Below are 7,169 nucleotides of genomic sequence, written 5' to 3'. Positions count from 1 at the left end.
GTAGGCACCTCCTCTCAGGACTCCCTAACCACTCTCCCCCAAATTAGCCTTGGAAACCCATCTGGTGCAAGCACCTCTTGCTAAAAATGAGAAAAGTGAAGTCGTAGACTAGAAAGTAGGGGTTCCATCTGCAGAGATGACCAGGGAATTTGCCTGTTTGGGCATATGGCGGATCACTACCTCCTTCTCATACTTGGTCTGTCCCTGCAGAACCTACTTCCTACCCGAAGAACCAGTTTGTATTTGTTTGTCCTTCCTGGGTTCTCCCTGGCTGAATCGTGCATCCCTAGTGCGCCATGAGTCCCCTTGCTGGTGGGGATGGCGGCCTACCCCATTGCTACTGACATCTTCACTCTGATCTCTTCTTGGCTTGGGTGTGGCTTAGTTCTTATCAGTCACGGTGACCTGCTTCCTGTGACTAGACCGTTCCATCACTCCACTTGCCTGCACCTCTCCACCACACCCTTCCCGCTTACTTCACTCTATCCAAAACATTTCTGTGTCCACACTCCTCCATCTTTTAGTTTCTACATCCCGTCTTCCTCTTCCAGGATTCCCTCGCACTTCCTTCTCTGCCTGCCTAGATCAGCTTACGTCAGCAATCAGCATCTGTGACCACGACACCCACACATTCTTGGAATCTGGCTTCAGGTCTATTATTGTGTCTCCATTTCAGTCTGTCCTTTAGTCATTTGACGATCAAAGTTATCAGTGATTACATTGATGAGGAAGACGGAGTACGAGCTCCCACTGCGTTCCCATTGCCCAGACTCTTACCAGGAAAGAAAGGAAATGCCTGGTTGGAAACGTCTGTGACCCGACAGCCACGGAGGCAATCACATCAAGAGTCGACACTCCCTGTCTCTTTTTATTTATTTGCATGGCCCAGTGGATTCTGTTCTCAGTCGTTTTAACAGTCCAAGACCCGTCAGGCCCAGCACATCACCGTGATCTATCGTCAGGGTAAAAATCTCGTGGTGGTGGCAGCCTAGATTGACAGCGATGTTTAAATCCTAAACTATTCTCTGGATGACATTCAATTTTTTGTCAGGAAGTTTCAAAATGTGACTGGAGCCTTTTCAAAGCTTTCTGTCTGGTGGAAACACCAGTGACAAAAGCAGACATAAACCAGCTGTGGTGGACTGGGAAAAACACTGACCTTCAAGGCCAAATACCTAGGGAGAGGCTAGGGCTCTGATGGGGGAGTTACTCGGTTTCAAACAAGTCTTCCCTCCTGCAGTGGCCCCCACTAAGTGGAGCCCAGCTCTGAAGACACATGACGCGTGTACCCTTCAGTGACCCCATGCCTGCCCCAAGAGGGTGGAGGTGTGTAATGACCTTGTTTCAAAGAAGTGATTTACATCTGTATTAGCTTCTTCCCGATCTGAATATGCCTTTATTAAGAGTCCCTGAAACTCAGACACAGCTACTGAAATTTTCCTTTCACTCATTTAGTGTTGTGTAAGTTTTATCTGCCTCTCTAGTTCATACCTATTCCAATAAGTACAAGTATTAAAAATTCCAGGCCTGTTTTACTATTGTATTCTTCACGGATTTTCAACCTTACACTAAACCCACTTTATTCGGACTTAAATTCTGAATGGCTCTCTCAAAAAGGACAAACTAAGGTCCCTGGTTAACACAAAGGTAAGAAGAGTTCTGATCACCTCTTTCAGGGAGCTCAAACTCCAGGAAGAAGGGTAGATATATAAGGATTGAATTCCATCGCCTCTGTATCACGAATGTTTGAGTACAGAAAGGTGTGCTATGAGAAAAATGACACTTCAGTTTCTGAGTCAAAGAATAGATTACGGGGTTGGGGATTTAGCTCAGTGGTAGAGTGCTTGCCTAGCAAGCGCAAGGCCCTGGGTTCGGTCCCCAGCTCCGAAGAAAAGAAAAAGAAAAAAAAAAAGAATGGATTACTAGGCAAGTGATAGTTCTCAGAAGGTAAAGGTGCTTGCTGCCAAGCCTGATGGCCTGAATTTGAACCCTAGGATCCACATGGCAGAAGGAAGGAGCCGACTCCCACAAGCTCCCTTCTGCCCTCCACATGCACAAAAGCTGTGGCTTGCAAGTCCCCCACCCACCTCCCCACACACAGACGAATGTTTCTAAAAATATTTTTAAAACAAAGAAAGAACATTTTAGTCAAGGGAATATATACTTCAAAAGTGGTCAAGGAGGGCCCCACCGGGGAGGAGACACCGAGACAGGTAAGCGGGAGGCCAGGCAGAAGCATCTTATCTATAGACCCAGAAGTGGAAAGTCATGTCTGCCATTTCTTGTCCCTTCAACCAGACTTTGTGAGATTTGGAACTCAGTGACACAGAAGTATCCATACCTTGGATATCCTAAAGTACACAACAAGAGCCTGACCCAGAGAAACCCTGTACAGGACCCTTATGATTAAGAGCATGTGCTTCAGCTGCTGTGTATTGTGAGCAACAAACACTGAGGTCAGTGGAAATGATAATTAAACACGCGTATTTCACAACGGAAACGTCCCATCCATCAACCCGGACCCCAGACTGAAAACAGAAGGATGCTTTCCACCCGGCAGATGGAGTTAAGAGTGTGCAAACATCACTCCGTACATCTCTCAGAACAGTCTCCCAGGCCAGACTGTTGAAAAGGATCCATTAGTTCATCCCGTATCAGCCTCTTCCTTTTAAGAGATAATAATTTCATTGTTAAAGTGACTCACATTTACTGTATTTAAGTAACAGAGGGAAAAAACATTAAGGGAAAAGAACCTAAAACCATCCAATATCCCAGCATTGAAAAAAAATTCTGTTAATTATACTTCAGATGTGTTTCTATCTGCCTGGGATAGATAAATAGGTTGCTGGATGAATGAATCGGTTGTTAGATAGATGATGGGTGGACTGGTGGGTGGGGAGATGTATAAATGCACGGATAAGTGGATGGATGGATGGATGGGTGGATGGGTGGATGGGTGGATGGATGTATGGGCAGATGACAAGTGGATGGGTGGGTGGGTAGATGTATGAATGCATGGATGAATGGATCAATGGGTGATGAGTGAATGGGTAGCTAGATGTCTGAATGCATGGATGAGTGGATGAATGGATGGATGAATGGATGGATGGATGGGTGAATGGATGGATGGATGAGTGGATGAATGGATGACAAATGGATGGATGAGTGGATGAATGGATGGATGGATGGATGAATAGATGATGAGAGGATGGGTGATGAGTGGATGGTGGGTAGGTAGATGTATGAATGCATGGATGAATGGATGGATGGATGGATGAATGGATGGATGGATGAGTGGATGAATGGATGATGAATGGATGGATGGATGAGTGGATGAATGGATGGATGGATGGATAGGTGATGAGAGGATGGGTGATGAGTGGATGGTTGGGTAGGTGGATGTATAAATGAATGGATGAGTAGATGGATGGGTGATAAATGGATGAGTAGGTGGGTAAATGTACCCGTGTATGATTGAGTAGACAAATGGATGGATGAATCAGTAGGTAGATGGATAAATGATGAGTCGGTGACAGGGTAGGTAGCTATATGCATCCATGAATGAGTCCATGGATGGATGGGTCAACAGATGCATGATTAGTAGATAGGTAGGGAGATACATGGATGTATGGGCACAGATGGATGGATGGGTGAGTGAAAGGATACGTAGATGGACAGACAGGTAGAATTGCACCCCTTTGGTTTTTCCTAAGGTTAGTGGCCATCCCTTTCTGGTGACTTCACCTACCCCAACCCTCAGTCAACAACGAGAGAACATCCCCATCTCGCCAACTCAATTACCGTACTTTTCAGCTTCACAGAGGCTGAAAAACCATCTGAGCTAATGCGGAAACCTTCCGTCACATCAATGAGAGTCTGTAAGTAATCAGTGAGTTCCCTAAGTTCTTACAGATTTGCGGAAGCCAAGACATCATTCAGAGTTACCTGCCACATTTGAACAGGTCTAAGTGGACAGGTAAGGACAGTTAATGGTACTGTCCAAGCTTAACGTGTGAGGAAAGGAGGGGACAGCACTATTACCATTGATAAAGAGCTTATTAAGGCACTCAGTGGGACCCTCCTCGCATGCACATTGACATCTGCGTTACCCGTGCCACAGTGGTTCCTAACCTTCCTAGTGCCGAGACCCTTTAACACACTTCCTCACGTCCTGGTGACCTTCAACCATAAAATTATTTCATTGCCACTTTATAACTGTGCTTTTGCTACCGTGTGGGTCATAATATAAATATCTGGTATGCAGGGTATCTGATGTGTGACCCTTGTGAAAGAGTCACTCGACCTCTAAAGGAGTCAAGACCCACAGGTGGAGAACCACACTGGCTTCTGTGTCTTTATAATGAAAGGAGGAGACCTGTGCTTACCCTTAAAGCCTGCCCTCGATCTACCAGAGCCTAGAACTGTTAGAGCTTTTGAGTATGGCGCCAGAAGCTAAGAACAGGTGTGAAGTAGCAACATCCACTACTCTCCGACAGGGATTTCCGGTCTGCCAGCACTGACTGACCTGTCTTCCCAACACCTTCCAGGCACCTTCTGCTTTGATAACTGAGAAGGGATCTGGGCTGAGCTGGATGCAAGGTCACCCGGGACTGAGAGCAGGTGCCTCGGGTTTTCACAATCCAAAGTGCTGTACGACTCCTATCCAGCATCTTTTGGAAATGCAGATGGTACCATTTTCTAGGATTTGCCATATGTGTCCCCAGATCAGGCTGAGAGGTGACAGAGGCAAGCTGGACACTGAGCCCCACACCATCGGTGATGTCTAAAAGAGGCTAATTAGGTCTGGGTTGCCTTTGACCCACGTGTCTGAGAATAAGAACAGAGAAGTGCGCAAGACGGGCAGATCCCTTCCCAGAGATGTCCTTGCTTCTTCTGTAGCCACAGGATTCGGGGTGCAAGCTGGCCAGCCAGCCATCTTTCATGTCTGTCAGATAGCCAGACAGCAAGGAAGGAAGGCCGCTGACGCAGATAACAGGAGCCATTAATGCCTCGCCAGTGATGGCAGCTGCGGTGGCTCTGTCTTTGAGGGGACAGGAGCGGTTTCAGGCATCGTGAATTTAAATCTTGCAGTTGGAGTTCAGATCATCGCAAGTGAAACAATGTTTAGAAGCGCCTGAAAGATAGCAGCTAATTAATGAACAGTCAGGCCCGGTTCCTAAGACATTTGAAACAAAACAGGACAGAGCTCTCCGCTCTGTGCACTTCGGGGACTGACAGAGAGCCAAACCGGAACTTGACAGCAAGCAGAGGATCCCATTCCTCTCGTGAGTTCCCATGAGCCACCAGTTCTTCAAGTGAAGGGTTCTGGTTTTTTTTTTTAAGCGTGAGTTTTATGTTGAGAAAGAAGAGTATTGTTTGGGGAGCTAAGCATGTATGTATGGGCTGCTCTGGGCACACATGTAACCTACACAAATCTTGCTAATCACGTGGCAAACTGTTCTGTGCTAACGGTTTCAAAACTTCCCCTCCCTCACGCAAACAGTACCTATTACTTTAAACACCCGGGTGTCTAGTAATTGTTCAAAAATGTGTCAGACTACCAGTAATTCAAGTCCTGTCAAAAATAAATCTCAGAGACTCACTTCTTCCAGTCGGTGCCTTGGAAAAAAAAAAACCACGCCCACACGTCAATTCCCGGAAGCCTCTGCAATGTTTCTTTGTTCTGAATTTGTGTAAACAGAAGAAGGCTCCTTTCCCTTAACAACTGTTTTCTGAAACCTATATAAATGTTTACGTGAACCTCCTTGCAACAACACCTCACCGAAGCAAAAGAAGCCACGGTGTAAGTAAACACACAAGCACGGTGCTGTGTGTGCCTCTTGGTGATAAATGTTCAAGTGAGAAGGAGCAATGTCTCGACTTGTGAATTATTCTCTCACTTTTTTTTTTCCCTCCAGAGGGCTGACCCAAAGCATTTACATGTTAAATTGTAAATCAAACTGATCTCCCATCAGAGAGGGGTTACAGTCTCTGGCTCGGTTCCCCGTGTATCCAAATGAGATTTCCTCACAGATAATCTCAAAATCACAGATAAATAAATGAAGGGGAAACTGAGTGTGTGTGTGTGTGTGTGTGTGTGTGTGTGTGTGTGTGTGTGTGTGTATTTCACAAAATTGGCAGCTAATTAAGACGGATTAGAAGAGTTTCTCTCTGCAATTGTTTTCCCTCACTAACCAGTATTGGGAGACCCTGCGTGCGAGCAGAGTCCAGGTCTCACAGAAAGTGGATGGGGTTGTGAGCATTCACCAATCAAGCCCTGGAGCTATGCATGGGCTGTATCAGGCCTTACGTTTCTGAGAGAGCAGTATTTTTGCTAAAGAACATTGCACTCAGAAAATCAGCTCCCATGAAGTGTTTCTGGCAAAATCAGAATTTCAACAAGGGAAGAAACACACACACACACACACACACACACACACACACACACACACACTCCTAATTTTGCGCGGCTCTCTCCCTGGTTCTCAGCTAGCTGTAGCTACTGAAGAAATAAACACAGACATGAGTTGTGCCCAGATGGAGGCCGGGAACATGTTAGCATGAAACCCTAAGTCACTCTCTTCCGGGGTAATTGAGAAGAAGTTGGCTTGCGTTAGACGAGGATGGGTCGATATTTCATTATTAACACAGTGACGATTGCATATTAACAAGAGGTCACTTTCCCCCCAAGCATCTAACTGCCAAACCCACTGGATGAATGGTTTCCTTCCTCCACTGGAATATCTTTCTGTTTCTCTTCTGCTAATATGGAAACTTGTGCCAGTGTGTGTGTGTGTGTGTGTGTGTGTGTGTGTGTGTGTACCACACACATCCTCATCAAAGCATCAGTCTGTGCTTGGCAGGCTTAGGAAACACCTAGCAAGGCTTCCTGAAGGAAGTGGAGGGATTTTGTTAACCTGTTCCCTTTGGGCTTCCTTCCCCCAGCCCGAATGTTCTCATCAACTTGTTTGTCTGTGGGATTTAAATACTCATCCTGTTTGGCGGATGGCAGTTTTATTTAGAGAAGTAAAGTACACATTTTCTTTGACTCTCAGGAGAGATATAATAAGATAAGCCATTAATTCAAAGGGGCAACATACGGGACAGATGGAATCCTAACTGCGGCTACCTTCTCCAACGGTGGAGGGGCAGAACGCATAATAAATCAG

The 7,169-nt window shown here is 45.9% G+C and overlaps 1 protein-coding gene and 1 long non-coding RNA gene across 14 annotated transcripts in view; one reads left to right on the top strand and one right to left on the bottom strand.

Moving 5' to 3' along the window:
- Positions 1-5,725, top strand: part of LOC120101800 (uncharacterized) — a 34,525-nt gene extending 28,800 nt beyond the window's left edge. For 8 of the 10 annotated variants that reach the window (XR_010065491.1, XR_010065494.1, XR_010065487.1 and 5 more), the window contains one exon: positions 552-5,725. This is a non-coding gene — a long non-coding RNA (uncharacterized LOC120101800). The remainder of the gene's footprint in view (positions 1-551) is intronic. The other 2 variants (XR_010065490.1, XR_010065488.1) reach the window with 1 other exon arrangement.
- Positions 1-7,169, bottom strand: part of Tshz2 (teashirt zinc finger homeobox 2) — a 446,931-nt gene that overhangs the window by 348,958 nt on the left and 90,804 nt on the right.

The sequence above is a fragment of the Rattus norvegicus genome, chromosome 3 (assembly GCF_036323735.1).
Source record: "Rattus norvegicus strain BN/NHsdMcwi chromosome 3, GRCr8, whole genome shotgun sequence".
NCBI lineage: Eukaryota > Metazoa > Chordata > Mammalia > Rodentia > Muridae > Rattus > Rattus norvegicus.
This window is presented reverse-complemented; position numbering and strand designations above follow the sequence as displayed.